Source organism: Ochotona princeps, chromosome 2 (assembly GCF_030435755.1).
Source record: "Ochotona princeps isolate mOchPri1 chromosome 2, mOchPri1.hap1, whole genome shotgun sequence".
NCBI classification, from domain to species: domain Eukaryota; kingdom Metazoa; phylum Chordata; class Mammalia; order Lagomorpha; family Ochotonidae; genus Ochotona; species Ochotona princeps.
The window spans coordinates 7,786,321-7,805,808 of record NC_080833.1 but is presented as its reverse complement, the minus strand read 5'-3'; positions in this window follow the sequence as shown (position 1 = coordinate 7,805,808).

Sequence of the window (19,488 nt, the reverse complement as noted above, 5' to 3'; positions counted from 1 at the left end):
AGTGTTGCAGGCAGCAGTTTAATGAGCTAAACCACCATGCGACCCAGGTTGTTTTCTGTTTGTACCAATGTAACTTAGTTCAGTCACTTTTCATTCTCACCACAACCATTTCACACCCTGTGTTTTGTGTGCTGAGCTGGGGCTGCCATGCATTAGCGACTACAGCTGGAACACATCCACACAGGGCTCAGTTCGTTAGTTTGCTTGTCTGTTAGATTAAAAAAAAAAAAAAAAAAAACAAGAACCACCCAGATATCCATTATCAAAGTGCCCTGGTGCAGCCATATAAATAAATACGCTGCCACTGTTAAACATGGCTGCCATACCAGCTCTGCCAGCACGTGCTCACATGAAAGAAGTAGAACCCTGTGTGTTCACTGTCTCTGCTGGGGCAGACAAGAGCTGGTGTCTATGGGCAGCTCAGAGAACATAAAAATAAAAAGACAGGAAATTTTAAAAATGACAGGAACCTTTTCGTGTTAGCTTAAAACCAACTTGGAGCAGGAAAAGACCAGCCAGCTGTGCCATAGAGTAAATCTTTGCTGGGCGTGACTATGGTCTGCGCATGACAGGGGCCAAGAAGATGGGACAGGCTCCAGGCAAAGTGCAGGGATTCGTGTGTCCTGTGTCATTCTACTTCATCATTATTATTATTATTATTATTATTATTATTATTATTATTAGTTTTAGATGATGTTTATATAGTCGATCAGGATGGGAAGGATCTAGGGTTAGGGAGTAGTGGGTGTGATCATTGTTTCCAAGCTGTCTATTTCTTCTTCCCATTTCTCAGGAAAGAGGGGAAATAAGAGGACCATCCCAGTACCTGAGGATGGGGAAAGGCCATCCAGTATCGACCCAGGGTCACAATGTGGCGCATGCTCCAAAGGTTCTACCCAGGCAGATGTGATCATTCCAAAATGTTGTCAATTTCACTGATCAATAGATGAGGAATCCCTTCCAATGTCCATTGGCTGACTCAGTTGACCTTAAGAGTCTCCATTCACCCAGATATTTGCTGTCATCATTTGCCTGGGGTAGTTGTTCATATGTTCTGTTCTCCATTCTCTGCTATGGTTCCAGATGTCCTCTGCAGGCCCTATATGGACTACCATGTCTTCTATGAGCACAAAGGTTTGCCTTCCAGTGCTCCATCCTCTACACTGTGGAGGACCAATTCTCTTAGGTGGGCTCATGGACCTGAGCCAAGCGACCTGGGAAAAGCCGAAACCCCTCACCCCTGGGGCTCACAGATCCAGCACTCATCACTCAGGTGGGTCCAGTGACCCGAGCCAGGTGACCTGGGCCAAGCCTAGACCCCCACCCCTAGGGCTTATGGATCCAATACTCACTTCACAGGTGAGCCCAAGGGCCCCTCTGTCCCTGGGGTTCACAGACCTGACACCCAACAGCCCCAGTCTGGTGTGGCTCATCTCTCCTTGGTGCTTCAGCCTAATTCGAGCCAACCTGCCCCCAGTTCCAGCTTGTGCTGGTTGGTGCTGCAGCCTATCCTTGCCCAGTCAGTCCCGGCTCCAGTATGAACTGGCTGGTGTTGCAGCCCCGCTCGGCCCCTCCTGCACCCCATCCTGGTTCTCAAATCAGCCAGTGGATGTTATGAACTGGCCTAGCCTGTCCACCATCTAACCTGACCCATATGTATGCTGGCGGGTACTGTAACCTGGTCTGCTTTGAGATGCTCCTTGCCTTGGTTCTTGCACTCACGTGCAGAGACTACAGCCTGATAGAGGACTTCACTAAGCTCCTCTCTCTGGGATTTTGTGCATACCGTTGAGTCCTTGGCCCAGGTAGACTTTGTCCACATTTGTTCTGGAAGGAACGATGTCCTTGCCCAATCGGCCCATACCCTTTCTGGTTCTTACTGTGGGTATTGCAGCCCAGCCACACCTGGTTCATACCCAGACAGCTCTCACACAGTTCATCAGGAGCCGAGACCTAGCCCAGCCTGTTCTACACCCACCCTGACTCTCACGCGTACCAGTGGGTATTGGAGTCTAGCCCAGTCTGGCCCTCGCCAGACGCAGTCCACACCTGTGCCAAGGGTGATTGCAGCTATGTTCAGCCCAGCACAATGCACCAATTCTGGCTCTCGCATTCAACAGTAAGAATTCCAGTCCAGTCGGAGTATCCCTTTAGCTCCCCAATCAGGCCTATTCCCAGCCTTAGTTCTTGCACGTGCCAATAGAGATTGCTGTTCCACATGGGTGAGCCCATATACTCCCTTGCAGATTCTACCTCCAGAGCTGATTCACTCATGTATTTGCTGACTTCATGGCTTATGCTCACAGTACCCACTCCCTTTTCTGACACTCGCTGGTGGGTTACATGTTGTAGCCTTCAAGTAGAGTGGCCTTGTCCATAGAAGTCCCAGAGAAGTCATTGCTCACCTGGACATGAACCCTCAGGTCCCTGCTCATCCCCCACTTGTATCATCTCCCAGACTCTGTAAACCACACCCCCAAATTCCCAGAGCACACTGCCAGACAGTCCGAGGGCTTCACATGGCACCATTGGCGCCTGGGCTGCCTGGCCTGTATACCCCCAGCTGCAGCCATGCAACTGGGAGAGTTAACCACCTGTACCTCAGCCCAGACTCACTTGAGCTCTACCTGCAGCATGGCAGCGGCAGGCAAAGCCAGGGTCCTGAGCATGCCCGGATCCACTCAAGATCTGCCCACAGCATGGTGGCCATGGATGGAGAAATTTCTCGAGCCTCAAGCTCAGACTAGCTCAAGATTTGCTCACCACATGGTGGCAGTGAACGGAGCTAGGATCCCAAGCATCAAGCCTGGCCTGGCCTGGATTTCCCCAGCTGCAGCCATGCGGCTGGGAGAGGCCAGCACCCGTGCCTCACCAGACTCACCCAAGCTCGTCATTACACTTGTAAAACCTCTTACTGTGAAGTATAATGCAAGCATGGAAACTGAATTAAAAATAAATTAATTATCGTAAGCAAATGAAATTTGGTAAGCAAAGCCTCACATGAATTATGAAAAGCAGAACCCCACAAAGCCACCAGCCCTGGCCTGGTGTGGTAGTCTTGCGGCTAAAGTCTTCGCCTTGCATGCACCACAGTCCCATATGGGAACCAGTTCTAATCCCGGTGGCCCCACTTCCCATCCAGGTCCCAGCTTGTGGCCTGTGAAAGCAGTTGAGGACGGCCCAAAACCTTGGGAACTTGCCCCCATCTGAGAGACCTGGAAGAGGTTCCTGTCTCCTGGCTTCAGATTGGCTCAGCTCTGGCCATTGCGACCACTCAGGGAGTGAACCAGTGGACGGAAGATGTTCCTCTCTGTCTCTCCTTCTCCCTGTAAATCTGACTTGCCAATAAAATAAATAAATCTTAATAAAAGAAAATGCACCTCATAAAAGATTATTATTGATTTTGCATCAAAATAAGTTTATTTTAACTATAAACTTTTTATTTTATTTTTTAAAAATTTATTTATCTTTATTTATTTTTATTGGAAAGTCAGATATACAGAGAGGAGGAGGGAGAGAAAACATCTTCCATCAGATGATTCATTTCCCAAGTGTCTGCAACAGCCGGGGAGCTAAGCCGATCTGAAGCCAGGAGCCAGGAGCCTCTTCCAGGTCTCCCACATAGGTGCAGGAGCCCAAAGCTTTGGGCTGTGCTTGACTGCTTTCCAAGGCCACAAGCAGGGAGCTGGATGGGAAGCGGGGCCACTGGGATTAGAGCCGGTGCCCATATGGGATCCTGGTGCATACAAGGCGAGGACTTCAGCCGCTGGGCTACTATGCTGGGCCCCATAAACTGTTTAAAGCTCTTCCTACAATAGACTTTGAAGCTCACAGTTACTTGTGTTACTACCAATGGTAGAAAAAGTGTTGAAGTACAACATGGCCAAACTCACAGTGAAGAAGACAAACTTTCTGAAACTCTGGTTTTCACTTGAAAGCCCAACATTTGGAGCCCACAACACTCTGAGCTGTGTCCCTTCAAGTCACAGACTCACTTAGCCGTTTTCAGGAAGCATCTATCAGGATATGAACTTGAATTACACGGTGTGTCTGTCCCTTTCCAACACTGCAGAGCAGGGGCTAGCGTCCCAGCTCCAGTCCGGGGTCCAGCTCTCTGGGAGGTGGAGGTAATGGCCAAGTAACTGGCCTCCAGCCCCCCATGTGGGAGACCTGAATTGAGTTCCTGCCTGCTGGCTTCAGCCCTGCCCAGCCCCCTGCATCACAGGCATTTCAGGAGTGAGACAGTAAAAGGCAGCATATTTCTCTGCTTCTCAAAATAAAATCAAGCAATCATAATAATAATAATAAATTGTGGTGGTGTTTCATGACAGAAAAAAGGCCAGCCAATTCAGTGCAGTGCCCAGTTACTCCCTTGCACGTTTGTCGAGCACACAGCAGACACTTTTTCCCATCTCCTTCCTATAGCGCCTTCTAGAGGGCCAGCAAGTCACGGTGCAAGGGCCAAGGTTGAATTAAAACAATTATTTTCCTGTCATCATCGAAGATATTCCAACGTGGAGCAAGTGCCTTCCCATCCGTTCTGAGTGTGTGCCAGGGATGACCGGCCCGGTTTCTGCTACTGCTGACTGGTTCTGCGGGAGCGCCTACGCTGGGCGTGTAACGTTTCACCTCTAGGAGGAAGTTCACAGCACATCACAGAATCATTGTGGGAGCAGTTTTGACCCTGTGTGCCTCCCTCCCCCACCCCCGGAAGGGTCTTGGGTAGCACACTTTGGAAACTGTTGCTCCACTGTCCTTCCTTGGCCAGAGCAGGTGTGTGGCACTTCAATGCCACCAGATCATAGCAAGTGTTTTCCCGAGTGTTCTGTCCACTGACATTCTTACCATTAGTGTCTGTTCATATTGTTCCACACCACCCAGTACCTGCTCAATGTCAAAACCAGGAACCCTGCCCCACTGTCTGTTCTCTGCTTCCACCACGCCTCTGAAATCAATCCCCCATTGTCTGAATGCACATGTCCCTCTGTGTCTGTGCTCTGTCCCTGAACCCAGTGGCAAGATTTTTCCACATTGAGGCATGGATCAGAACTACGTTGCTTCCTTTGTATGTGTGGTTCTTATTTGGTGTATCTTCTCACCTACTGCTTAGCATTTGGCTTGTTTTTACGTGTTGGCTTTTGTGAATATAACTGCTACAAACACACGTGTAAGGGTCTGAGTCCCTGCTCTCAGTTCTTTGGGTTTTGATTTAGGAGTGGAATTGACAGAATCACAGGACTGTGCCCATAGCAGGTGCATCGTGTTCCATGCCTCCCACCCCAGCAAAGCACACGGGCACCCATTGTCCACATACTAACCTATAGCTCCTTTCCTGCCTGGAAAGTAAGAACCTGCCTGGGCCTGCCACTGGGGAAAGAAAATTAAGCCACAGCATTCAACACTGGAATGTGGGGAGTGAACCAGCAGGTGGAAGTTCTTTCTCTCTGCCTCCCCTTCTCTCTGTAAATCTACCTTTCCAAATAAAAATAAGGAAATCTTTCAAAAAATTTTGACAGTACGCCTGCAATGGAAACCATACTCTGACCGTTATTATTTGTTGGACCAACAACATGCAGGACAAACTACCCCAAAAAGCTGGAACCCTGCAGGGGTCCCAGGGTGGGGAGGATGAAGAGCTGATGCTTACCATGATGTGTACTGTGTTACCAGTGTGGGGTTTTTTTTTAAGCCTTATTTACTTACTTGAATGAGTCACAGGGAGAGAAAGGTCTTCTTTCTGTCAATTTGCTCTCCAAACACTTGCAACAACCAGGCTGTACCAGGCTGAACCAGGAACGCCATCCGGTGTCCCACATGTGTGTCAGGAACCCAAGAATGCTGCCTCCCAGGCACATTAGCAGGAAGCTGCTTTAGAAGTGAGGAGTGGCTGAGACTTGAACCTACACTCCAGTAAGGAATGTAGGCACTCTGCACAGTGGCTTATTACACTGCACAGCCACATCTGCCTCAGTTACATGAGATGTTCCTTACTTAAAAAAGAAAAACAAACTGCATGTAGTAGCTTTTTGCTGAACTGGAGTTAATCCAAGTGTCCTGGATGTGTTCAAGGTGGGCTAAGCTAAGCTGTGTTTGGTAGATTGGATATTTAAATGCATTTTTACGTGCTTTTTTGTTTTTATTCTTAGTTACAATTTTGCAGGTATAACGCTTCCTCCCTTCCCTCCTCTTCTCTCCTGCCCCTGGTCCCCTGTGTTCTACAGTAATACAGTTCTTCAGCTGTAGTCATGGGTCATGACATTGGATGTCTAAGCCATGGTTTTTGTTATCTAGGTGTGTTTAGAAGTTTTACTGGGGGCCTACTAAGACTTGTTTTATCTATTTGAAAGGCAGCGTTACAGAGGAAGACACAGACCAACCAAGCTCTTCCGTCTCCTGCTTCACTCCCCCGATGATAGCACTGGCTGAGGTTGGGCCAAATTGAAGCCAGCAGTTAGGAGCTTCACCAGGGTCTACTATGTGGGTGCGAGGCACAAAGCACTTAGGTCCTCCCCTACGTTCCCAGGCACTTTTTCACAAAATGTTTTCGATGATGTTTACATAGTTGATTGGAATGGGAAGGGTTGAGGGTTATGGGAAAGTGAATGAGACCATTGTTTCCACATTTTCTTTTTCTTCTTCCAGTCTCCAGGGGAGGGTGGGAGATAAAAGGAGAAACTATACCCAGCACCCCAATTGTCTCAGCCAGAGATGGGGAACAGTCACCTTATGCTACCCCAGGAATGTGGAGAATGCTCCGAGGGTTCTGCTTAAGTGGTTTCAGTAGTTCTGAAATACTGACGATCTCACCAATCCAAGAATGAGAAAATCCTTCCAAGGTTCTTTGGCTGACAAAGTTCACTTTAGAATCTCCATTCACGACTGGTCTGCAAAAGTCAGGGACTCTAGGACATAGCATTGAAGGCAAAGGTTGAGACAGGTGGGGGTCTTAGCCAACTGGGTCAGAATAACCACTGGCACACATGTAATCTAGGGTTGGGAATAGACTAGCTTGGGGAGCTGTGATAGTACACCCTTACTGGGTTGAGGTTTCCACAGGAGAGTGTAGGGGCTGGAGTGGGAGCTGCATTCTGGTCGGGATATGGCAGCAGTGTCCCTTGGCACAAGTGTGAATTAGAGCTGGGCGCACCAAGCCAGGCTAGACTCCAGCACCATCTGGTGCTCTGGAGAACCTGAGTAAATGTAGGAGGGACTAGGCTGGTCTCTGTCCCTACTGAGCCATGTGTGAGCAGTGTCTGGGTATGGATAAGCCTTGGCTGGACTGAAACATCCAACATCAAGAACTGGAATGGTTTGAAGGCCAGCAAAGAGGGCTGGCCCATGGAACCACCAGTATGCGCAAGATCTGGCATAGGGAGAGGTTCTGATGAAGGAGCTTGGGAAACTCCTCTGTCAGGACACAGTCCCTACAGATAAGCACAAGAACCACGATATGGAGCAACCTAGACCAGGCCAGAGGAAGATACCCACCAGCATACAATTGGCATAGGTCGGGGGCAGACCAGGCTGAACCCGTTCACATCACCCGCTGGTGAATCCGAGCACCAGAATAGAGTGTGGGTCAGGCCAGGTTCGGTTGCAACACAAACCAGTGCACATTACAGAATGCCAAGGTGGGGTGAGCCATACCAGATGTGGCCGCAATGCCCAAACAGTACACGGGAGAACCGGGGGTGAAGCAGGGGCAGAGCCAGCAGGGGCAGAGCCGGCAGGGGAAAAGTGGGCTCCCCTGCTGGACAACTGCTCCCACTGGAAAGCGTGAGTTGGGATGGGGACAGACCAGACCAGACAGGGCTACAACACCTGTGGGCCTCAAGTGAGCTAGATCAGCGAAGGGCCAGGTTAGGCTGACTGTTCCGACTGGTGTAAGCAAAAATTAAAGTGGGTGAGGGTTGGTTGGGCTTTGCCGCAGCATCAGCTGGCAGAGACTGGCACTGGGGGCTAATTCTGTCAAGTCAAACCACAGAGCCACCTGGAGAGTGCATAATCCGGAAGTTGGAGTGGCCTAGTAGGGTGATAGTGGGCACCTCCCTCTTGGGTTACCACTCCCACTGGAGAGCATGAAAACCAGGACAGGGGCTGGGGTGGCTAGACAGAAAGGCACCTGCCAGTATGTGTGTGGACTGGATAGTAGGGTTGGATGGGTTGAACTAGGCTTCAATGCCCATTGACATGTATGAGAGCTGAATGGGATGTGGGACAGACTGAACAAGTCTACGTTACATACAGGCAAGCATGGGAACCAGGGTAGGGGGCAAGCCTGGTGAGGGTTATGGGGCGTCGCCCCAACTAGGCTGCAGCTCTCACTGGTTTGCGTGAGGGCCGAATATGAAGTGGGCAGCATCAGGCTGAACTGCAACACCCATCAGTTCACGTGGAAGACAGGGCTGGAAACAGAACTAACCCAGCAATTGAAACAACCAGCATGTGCATAAGCTGATTGGGGCGACGGACTGTGCTGGATGCTGTACTGGCAAGCACACAAAAGAATCAAGACTGGGATCACTTCAAAGTTTCTTTGGAGATCCCTCCAACTGAACTGCTGATCTCAGAACCCCAACCATGAAGGGACTATGTCAGCCAGTGGATTCTGAAGAGATTTCATCATGGTTGGAATGGCGAGTTTGGCAGCAACTCAGAGTTTTTGGACTATCAAAACTGCTTGATCAGGGCCCTTGGAGTGCTCCTCACATCGGGGACCTGGAATGGGTGGGAGGCTGGGTGGGAGCTTTTCCCTTGTGTGAAAACAATGGTATTACCCACTTTCCTGTAGCCCTTGACCCTTTGTGCCCTATGTAACTAAGTAAGATTATCAAAAAAATAAATACAGTAAAAAAAAAAAGAATCTCCATTCACCCAGATATTAGCTGTTAATGCCGGATGGAGTAGTTGTCTGGCTTGTTCTGCCTTCCTTCCTTGTTATGGTACCAGATGTCCTCTGCAGGCTCCAATGGACTGCCAAATCTTCTATGCGCATCTGGGTATGCTGTCCACTACTCTGTCTAAACCACTGAGGAGGCCCAGTTCTGAGACATGCACTCCATTCTTGCCGTGGTTGGAGTTCTGCGTCCAGCAGGTTAGTTGAGTGGAATCTCCAAAGAAACCTCATCTAAAATGGTTCCAGACCTGACTCATGAGTGCTTTCCAGTGCAGGACCTGGCTCAGTCCATGACCCACATCAGCCTATGCATACACTGGTAAGTTGCATTTGCTGGGTCAGTTTTATCTCCAGCCCTGTCTCTTATGTAAACCAGTGGATGCTGTAACCCTGCCCGACCCAGCCCATCACACACTTGGCCCTCATGTACACTATTGGAGAGATGCAGCCTAGTTGGAGCAACCCCTAATAACCCCACTTGGCCCATCCCCAGCCCTGGTTCCTATGCTTGCCAGTATGTGCAAGTGTCCAGTCTGTCACATATCCCATTTAGCTCTAGTACTTGTCAATGGGTGTTGAAGCCTAGCTCAACCCAACCAACCCCACTATCCAGCCCACACTCATGCTGGCAGGTGCTACTGCCTGTCTAACCAGGCCTGCCCCCAGCCCTGGTTCACATGCTTACCAATGATAGTTGCAACTCATAGAGAGGTGCCCATAGTTCCACTACTGGGCCCACTCCCAGTCCCAGATGTTACACTCTCCAAGTGGCTCTGCAGTTTAGCTTGACAATATTTACCCCTCAGAGTAGCCAGCTGATGCCACAGCAAAGCCCGACAGCCTGCTCTTACTCTGGCATATGCATGTACCAATGGGTACAGTATGGTAACCCAGTCTAGCTCTCCACCTAACCCAGTTCACATGCAGGCCAACAGGTGTTGTAGCCCTGCCTGGCCTGGTCTGCCTCTGATCCCAATTTTCACGCTTGTCAGTGAGAGCAGTGGCCCAGCAGAAGAACCCCCGCAGCCCCCTACCTGGCTTGCACTGCACCGCAACTCCACCCCCTTTGCCCCATCCTGGTCTCACATGTGCTGGTGGGTGCTGTATCCTAGTCTGGCATGGCCCATCTCACCTCAGTATTCACTGGCGGGTGCTATAGCCTGCCCTGCCCCAGTCTATCCCAGTGCCAGCTCATACTGGTGGGTGCTACAGCATAGCCCAGCTCAGCCAGCCAGCCCCAAGTCCTGGCCCTAATATGAACTGGCTGGTGTTGCGGCCCGACCTGGGTTGTCCTGTACCCCATCCTGGTTCTCAACTCTGCTAGTGGGTGTTATAGACTGGCCCAGCCTGGCCTGCCCCCAGACCTAACCCACACATATGCTGGTGGGCAACGTAACCTGGCATGGTCTACGTTGCTTCTTGCCTTGGTTCTTGTACTCACCTGCAGGAACTGCATTCTGATAGAGGAGTTCCCCAAGCTCCTCTATCAGGTCGTCTCCCAGTGGCAGATCTGGCACACAATGATGGGTCCTTGGTGACTTGGTCCACCTCCTGTCCTGGCAGGAACAGTGGCCTTTCCCAATCCATTATGGTTCTTACTGTGGGGTGCTAGAGCTCAGCCACACCTGGCCCACACCCAGCTATCGCTCTCACACGGGTCAGTGGGTACCAAGACCTAGCCCAGCCCATCCTACACACCCTCCCTGGTTCTCAGGAGTATCAATGGGTGCTGGAGTCTAGCCTTCTTGCGTACCCCAGACACAGTCAACACCCATGCCAAGGGACAGTGCAGTCATGTTCAGCCCAGATCGTTGTCCCCATTCCAGCTGTGGTGCTCACCAGTGGGAACCACAATCAACCAGGTCATCCCCTTAGCCCTTCGACCAGGCCTGTTACCAACTACAGATCTTGCCTGTTCCAGCGATTGCTCTGACCCAGCCCATCCCACCCCTATCTTGGCTTTTGCCATTGGATGTTACAGCCTGGTTTGTCATGGCCTGCTCCCATTCCCAGCTCTTCCTGGCAGGTGCTACACCCTAATCCTGCCCATTCTGCTACCATCCATGGCTCAAGCAAACCAGTAGGTATTATAGCCTAATCCAGTATGACCTATACTCCAACCTGGATCCTGCACATGCCAGTGAATTAAGGTTGGCTCGGCCCTGTCTGCCACCCTCCAGAACCAACTCACATACTTGCCTATGGGTGAAGCTGCCTTACCTGGTCTAACACCCAGTCCTGAATCACATACTCACCAGTGGGAGCTCTGGCCAACCAGGGGAGTTTCCCAAACTTCCTCACCAGGCCAACTCCCAGACCCAGATATCGTATGTGCCAGCAGGTGCTAGACCCTTACCCAACATAGTCTATCCCCTCCATCTTGGCCTTTATATGAGTTGGTGGATGTTGCAGCCCAGCCTGCCCCCACACCCTATTCTTTTGTGCATCTGTGGATGCTGCAGCCTGGACCAGCCCAGCCTATTCCCAGTACCCATGAGTGATGGAGGGTTCCATGGTCATGCCTAGCTTGGCTCGTTACTACCCTCAGTAGTAAGCAAACCAGCAGAACAGCAGTTCCATAGGGGCGGCCCCACATATCCCCTAGACCTGGTTCCCTTACGTGTGTCATGGCCTAGCTTAATATGACCCTATTCTGACACTCACTGGTGGGCACTGTGATCTAGCCCTGCTAGGTAGGCCCTCAGCCCTGGCTTTTATGTGCACAGGTAGCTGGTGGTCAATAGTAGTTGTTGCTAACTAGCCCAACTCAGGTCTCCTACTTGGGCAGGTGCATCAGCCTGACCCAGAAAGTTCCTCGGGCTCCCCACCTCCAAACCGCTCAGTCTCAGCCCCCTCACTTACCTGCAAGTACAGTGGCCTTGTAGGTGGAAATCCCGCAGAATCATGCCTCACCTGCAACATACTTCCTCAGAGGTCCTCTCTCCCTCATATCTCCCTACCCCCTTCCCTGAGCAATCCATAGTCCCTGTGCCCAGAGGCACAGGGGTTGCCCAGGCTGGTCTTCCCAAGCCCAGTCTTCTGGTGGGATGGGATGCTGGCCTGGAGCTCTGCCTTCCCACCAGAGACCCAAAATTGTAGACAGGTTCCCAGACCCAGTCCTCTGGCATGCATGCAAGTCTGGAACCTTACCACTCCACTCACCTGAGACACAAGTGCCTGCACAAGACCCCTCTTCCCCACTTATCCCTGGGATTGAAACACATACGCAATCCCAGCACGAGTTCCCAGACCCCGGAACTCATGGAAGAAATTGAAGCCACCAGTGGCTCCTGCTCTGCAAAGGTGGAAGGAAACTGCCAGTGGCTCTGGTACTGCAAAGCTTTCTCAGGTGTTTTAGCAGGGAGCTGTATTAGAAGTGAAGCAGCCGGGCCCAGCGGCGTGGCCTAGTGGCTAAAGTCCTCGCCTTGAACGCCCCAGAGTCCCATATGGGCACCGGTTCTAATCCCGGCAGCTCCACTTCCCATCCAGCTCCCTGCTTGTGGCCTGGGAAGGCAGTTGAGGACGGCCCAATACGTTGGGACCCTGCACCCGCGTAGGAGACCTGGAGGAGGTTCCTGGTTCCCGGCATCGGATCGACGCGCACCGGCCATTGCGGCTCACTTGGGGAGTGAAGCATCGGACGGAGGATCTTCCTCTTTGTCTCTCCTCCTCTTTGTATATCTGACTTTGTAATAATCTGAATAAATCTTTGAAAAAAAAAAAGTGAAGCAGCCAAACAACACCTGTGCACCTCATGTGGACTAGATCAGGGAAAGCCAGGCTGGGCTGATTATTCCTACTGGTGCAAACAAAATTAGAGTGGGTGAGGGTTGTTTGGGCTTAGCCGCAGCAGAAACTGGCAGAAGCTGGCACTGGGGGCTAATTCTGTCAAGTCTAACCACAGAACCACCTGGAGAGTGCATAATCCAGGAGTGGGAGAGGCGTGGGAGGGAAATAGTGGGCTCCTCCTTCTTGGGTTACCACTCCTATGAGAGGGCACAAAAACCAGGACAGGGGCTGGGGTGGCTAGACAGAGAGACACTCAACAGCATCTGTGTGGGCTGCATAGTGGAACTGGTTAGATGGAAATAAGCTTTAATACTCATCGACATGTACGAGAGTCGGATGGGATGTGGGACAGACTGAACTAGTCTGCTACACATACTAGCAAACCAGGGTAGGGGGCGGGCCTGGTGGGGACTATTGTGGGTCGCTCTGACTAGGCTGCAGTTTCCACTGGTTTACGTGAGGGCCGAGTATGTGCTGGGCAGAAACAGGCTGGACTGCAACACCCATTGTTTCCAGTGCAAGTCGGGGCTGAAAACAGAACCAACCCAGCAATTGCAACCACCAGCTGATCAGAGCGATGGACTGTGCCGGGCCCTGTGCTTGCTAGAACATACAAGAATCTGGGCTGGGAATAACTCAAAGTTTCTTTGGGGATCTCCCCAGTCGAAATGCCGGACTCAGAACCCTAACCAAGCAAAGGCAGAAGACAGAACAAGTCAATCATTCACCTCAGCTATATGTTGGCAGCAAAATACTGGGCAAACGAAGACTCTATAATGGACTATGTCAATCAGTGGATTCTTCAACAGCCTCATCATGCTTGGAGTAACGAGATTGGCAGTGATTCATAACTGGTGAGCCATCAAAACCACTTGAACAAGAATCTCGAAGCATGCCCCACATCCGGGACCTGGGGTGGGTGGGAGACTGGGTGGGCCTTCTCCCTCAATATCCCCCTTTACCTCAGATACATGAAGGAAACAATATGGACATAATAGTCTTACCCACTTCCCTATAGCCCTTGAACCTTTTTACCCTAACTAACTATGTAAAGATTGTAAAAAAAAGAAAAAGTGAAGCAGCCGAGACTTGAACTGATGCCCATAAAGGGCACCAATGTTGCAGGCAGTGGCTCAACTCAGTGTCACATGGCAGCCCTACATAATGTATGTTCAACTTCAGATATTTTTAACTCATGATGGGTTCATCCAGACTATAAATCAACAACATGCAACTACTTTTGAGGCTATCCATTTCCTTGATTAATATTTGGATGTTTCCTGTTGTGGTCGAACTATTTCTATGACTCTAGTGTTTATCCACACGTTATCATATGTTCATGACCAAGCAATCTCACCCTCCTCCCAGACAGTTCAGCCCCCTTAGGCTGCGCGTACTTTAACTCTGTCCTAGCTATTCTACACACCTGATGCATCGTCACTCCTATTGGATGTCAGAATTTACTGATTTAACCAGGTGCTTATCGCTTTATTACACACCTGATGCATCGTCGCTCCTATTGGATGTCAGAATTTACTGATTTAACCAGGTGCTTATCGCTTTATTACTTACTATTTCACTCTCTCCTCCAGGATCTTTTTCCCTGAAGAACAAATTTCCTTCAGTAATTCTTTTGCTGCTAACTTCTTGTTTCCATGTCCTATTTCTATCTACCTGAAAATACATCCCCTTTCCTTTCTCCTCCTAACTGAGTGGAGAGCTCTGCTCCGGCGCTTGTATTTCTCTGCACCAAGGATGACATTCCATTGTGGCCTTTGGTTGGTTGTTACTTTGGGAAAGTGGCTGTGAGTCTCGTTATGAATTCTTTTCCTATGGCTGGGGACTTTGAGTACGTTTCTGGGACCTGAGGAAAAACATCTTGCAAAGATTTTAGAACATTCTGTTATTATTTGTTCAAATATTGCCTCTGCCCCCTTTCCTCTTCCTTGGCTGGCATACTAAGCACACATTCGCTGTGCCTTTTCCGGGAATCCTTCATGCATCTTTCTGCTTCTATATTTTGTGTTCTTTGTTTTTTTCATGCTTGATTCGGAATGGTTTCTTTTTATGTAATTCAAACTCATACATTTCTCATATGAAATAAAATCCATCTATTGATTTTTAATGTCATTTTTTCAGTCCTGGAATTTCTTTTTTTGAAAGATTTATTTATTTTTATTGTAAAGGCAGATATACAGAAAGGAAGAGAGACAGATAGGAAGATCTTCCGTCCAATGGTTCACTCCCCAAGTGAGCACAGCGGCTGGAGCTGGGCCATTCCGAAGCCAGGAGCCAGGAGCTCTTCCAGGTCTGCCACATGGATGCAGGGTCCCAAGGCTTTGGGCTGTCTTCAACTGCTGTCCCAGGCCACAAGCAGGAAGCTGGATGGGGAGCAGGGCTGCTGGGATTAGAACCGGTGACCACATGGGATCCTGGCGTGTGCAAGGCAAGGACTTTAGCCACTACGCTATCATGCCGGGCCCCAGTTCTGGAATTTCTACTTTACTCATGTATATTTGCTTACATATAAAATATTGTATCATCTTTCCAATAAAATAAATAGATTAAAAAAAAAGAAAAAATGTTCTATCACTTTTGTGGCTATTCTTATTTATTCAATTTTCTTTCTTTTTAAAAAAGGATTTGTATTTTTATTAGAAAGATTTACAGAGAGGAGAGACAGAGAGATTTTTCATACACTGGTTCACTCTCAAAATGAACGCAATGGCTGGAGCTGAGCTGATTCGCAGCCAGGAGCCAGGAGCTTCTGCCAGCATTCCAAAATGAAATGCCAGCATCATAAGCAGTACCTTACCCCACTATGACTTCTGTGGGCTCTTTTTATTAGCTCTTTGTTTCTTACAAATGGCTGACATTTGAAAAATTATTTGCAAGCATATTTCTAGGGCTAGACATTACCCTCCTGCTGGGATCATTGCCATTGTCTTTTTCAAACACCCGTGAACACTAGAAACTGGGGGCTTCTTTAACCCAAACTAGAATTGCCGTTTTGGGTCATGGTACAATCACAATACAGTGTGCTCTGCCCTATAGGAATGGCCAGAGGCAATGCACGTCCCGGGAGGAGAGTCTAACTCCACCTGGGGTAAAGAGGCTTCCCAGAGAAAATAAGATTTCAGAATGATTGCATTCCCCCTCTTGATTTGATATGGCCTGGAAACACTTCTTTGGAGCTTGCAAATCAGGTTCAGGTTCTTGCAGAGAGAATCAAGTGTTTGTAGAATGTTGAATTTGGAACAAGGTCTAACTTGGCTTCCCATTCCAGTTCTACCACTTTACCTGACACTTCACTTTAACCAAGTTCTCAGGCCAAGATGAGTCTTGCTTTCCTAATTTGTACATCTGGAGTAAATACGATGGGCTTTATAGGATGATGTAACCAAACAGAAACTACCATCAACCAACGATTTTGTCTGCTTAACTAAAGCTGGGAAGTTGATGCTGCAGGGTTGGCCTGCTGACTTGCACACACCCGCTTCCTAAGGTGCACGTGGGCTGGTTCCTTATCTGGTCGGGCTAGGTCTCACCTCTCTACCTGTGTGCCTCAAGGGCCCACATGATGCAACAGAGACGGAATATATTGTCATTAGCCTAGTGATAGTCTGGGCACCCAACAGAGAGACCAGAAGCCGTATCAGCACCCCGCCCCTTACAGCCCCCCAACACTCCCAGTCAGCAGAGCGAGAGTCCTTGAGACTCCGAGGCTTACTACCCTCTCATCTGCTCACAGATTGAATGTTTTCTCCACCACCACTCCCGCCCCTAAATCTCATCCTCCACTATTTTGATTTGGAACTGGATACAAGGACTGAGCTTTTGGCAACCAGGGTGAGAATTCAGAGACGCCCCCTTAAAGCACCTAGGTCAATGTCACCTATGAAAAGTCAATAAAGAGCCCATCTTTTGTTTCTTTGTGTCCAGTGCAGGTTTATTCCCTTTCCCATCTGGGAAGAGTATATGTGAAAACGTGGAGTCGAAAAACCCAAGAAAATAATGGTGGGTTCTGTTTGATTAGAGGATTCCTGCATCCCAAAGTGGCCTGCCAAGTCTTCAAGTTAAAACGAGAAACCATCACATCTCCGTGATGACACAGGCAGGGAAACGTCTCCTGATGATGGAATAGACCCTGGAGAACTTTCTTTCCAATTCAAAATACTGTGAAAGAGGGCCCCAGGCACAGCTTTATCTGGTCTGACCTTGTACATCCATTTGCAAGACCTTGCAAGCGGCTGTGCTGCAGCAGGAGTATTCTGGCTGGTGGGAGAACAGGGCCAGCCTTAGTAACCTGTGGGCCAGGAATTGACTCCCTGGAGCCAGCATCCTCTGCTTTGTTAGAGGCAAGGCTGTGAAAGGCCAACACTCCATTATGTGTCATTGGAGGTGAAGCCTGTCTTTCTGAAAATATAAATGTGCCAGGCTAAGCCTGTCAAAGTCATCCATGTTTTTTTCTGACTTGGAAGTTGGTGGTCACCACCTGACCTCCTTCCCAATGGTTGCTGTAGAAAGAGAATATGATAGCCATTCTTCATATCTCATCCACATTTAAAACATACCTAGCCAACATTTCTCCCTTTGAAAAAACGATTTATGTATTTATTTATTTATTTATTGGAAATTCCGAGTTACAGAGAAAGAGGAAGAAACAGAGATCTTCATTTCCCAGATGGCTACAAATGGCTGGGGCTGGTCCTGGCCAAAGCCAGGAGCTTCTTGCAGGTCTCCCACGTGGGAAGCAGGGATTCATACATGGGGTCATCTCTGCTGTTTTTCCCAGGCCATTAGCAGGAGCTGGATTAGAAGTGGAGTAGCCTGGACACGAATTGGCATCCATATAGGATCTTGGCATTGTAGTGATGGCTTCACTAGCAGCGTCACAACACTGACCCCAACACTTCTTGGCTGCTTGACCAAGAATCACATATGCAGAAGGGAGTATGTGCAGAAATGACCCGTACAGATTTGTTTGTCACAGTGCACAGTGAAAAATTAGTATGATACCCCAGAGTATGATAAACTGTGAAACTGGCCAAAGACACTGCTTTTCCTCTCCATGCCCCTTCCTGTCTATGCCTTGGCCATGTGACCACCATGGCCAATGGCAGGTGGGAAGCAGGCTGGAGAGACAGTTCTTGACCACATTCTTCTTCCCTTCACCAGAGACTGGGATATTTCAAACAGAAGCTGCCCCATCAGTCTGGGCCTGAAGCAGATGAGTGTGGAAGCAGAGCTGCAGTCATCTGCGGAGGTCATGTGGGCAGGAAAGGGATTTGGGATGGCGGGGCGCTTGTGATCGCAGCTCAGCCTGGTCTACAGCAGCTCAGGGAGAAGGCAAGGAGCAAGCAGTGACTCTGAAGAAGAGTGTCCAGGGAAAAGGGAGCCCCACTTGGGGTCTGGAAGGCTGCGAGGCCCTGGCCAGGGTGAGGCAAACCCAGACACGTGCTGAGATGGAAGTGGGTGAAGGCTAACGTTGCAACTTGGCCCCAGGACCTTCTTCTCAGCTGCCTGCTGACTCTAGAAAGCAAATCACTATGTTTATCAGATGGCCCCAGTCCTGGGCTCCCTGGCAGATTTGTGCAAGGAAACACTCCCAGGGGCATCTGGGTTTCAAGAAATGTGGGTGCCTATCAGCCCTGGGTACCTCACAACGAATTCCTCGAAGGGCCCACAGTGACCGTGGTGCAAGCTGTTTAGACTCAGAGAAAGCTACAGCCAAGAGGGTGGAGGAAACCACAGAGTGACAGTACCAGACTTTTTCAACCTCACTCAGCTCAGAAAGAAGCTGACAACTATCTGGGTGGCAAACAAATTTAAAATCACCAAGTGTCTCTTAATCCTGAATGACGAGGGGGAAGAAAAGAAAAGGTCAGCAGGTTGAGCCAACTCCTGCGACAGCAACGTCCCGTACTGGAGTTCCACTTCAAGTCCCTGCTGCCCTGCGTCCAGTCTAGCTCCCTGCTAACACACCTGGGCGAGCTCAGAACATGGCTCAAGTATTTGTGCACCTGCACCCACGCCAGAGGCCTGGCTGGAGTTCCACTCTCCTGGCCCAGCCCTGAGCTCTATAGTCATTTGGAGAATGAACCAGCAAATTAGAAGCCTCTCTTGCTCTCTCTGCAACTGTCCTGCAAGTAAACAAATAATTTTTTTTTTAAAGGAGATCAGTAATGCTTGGCTAATGACTCATAGGGCATCAGAGTTTCTGCCAGGCAAATGTGGTTTGCCAGTAGACAGGTGCAAGCATCTGGCCTTAGGGAAGCTGTAAGCAGCCAGCTTTGAGCTCTACTGGAAAAAAGACAGGGCATGAATGTTAATCGAGTCTTGGTTTCCTCATTTGTAAAGTAGCTTTAAGAATACTTACTCTGTAGGTTTCATGCCATGAACACAAGAGGCAGCAAACCCAAATGGAGCTCCAAATGGATCTGGCCCTCAGTAAACTTTAGTCACTCTGTCTCATTCCTTGAGGCTCATGAGTGAGCTGCCCAAAGAGTAACAATGAAATTAAAGAAAGCAGGGGAGCCTAGGTCCCACCCAACTACTCGGGTGAAAATGTTTCCATCTCTCTCACCACTTGCAGAATAAAGTAGTCATGGGAAGGAGCTGCCACAGGTGCTGTAGCCCATTAAAGTGCAACCTGTTCATCTGCAGAGGGCCCAGTCCTCTAGGGGCTCACCACCCACCTTTCCAGAGGTCAGATCACATCCTTCCACCCACCTTCTGGGGCAAAGGAGAAACAACATTTTCCCAGAGGGCAACAGAGAGCTCCACATGGGACTGGGTGATGG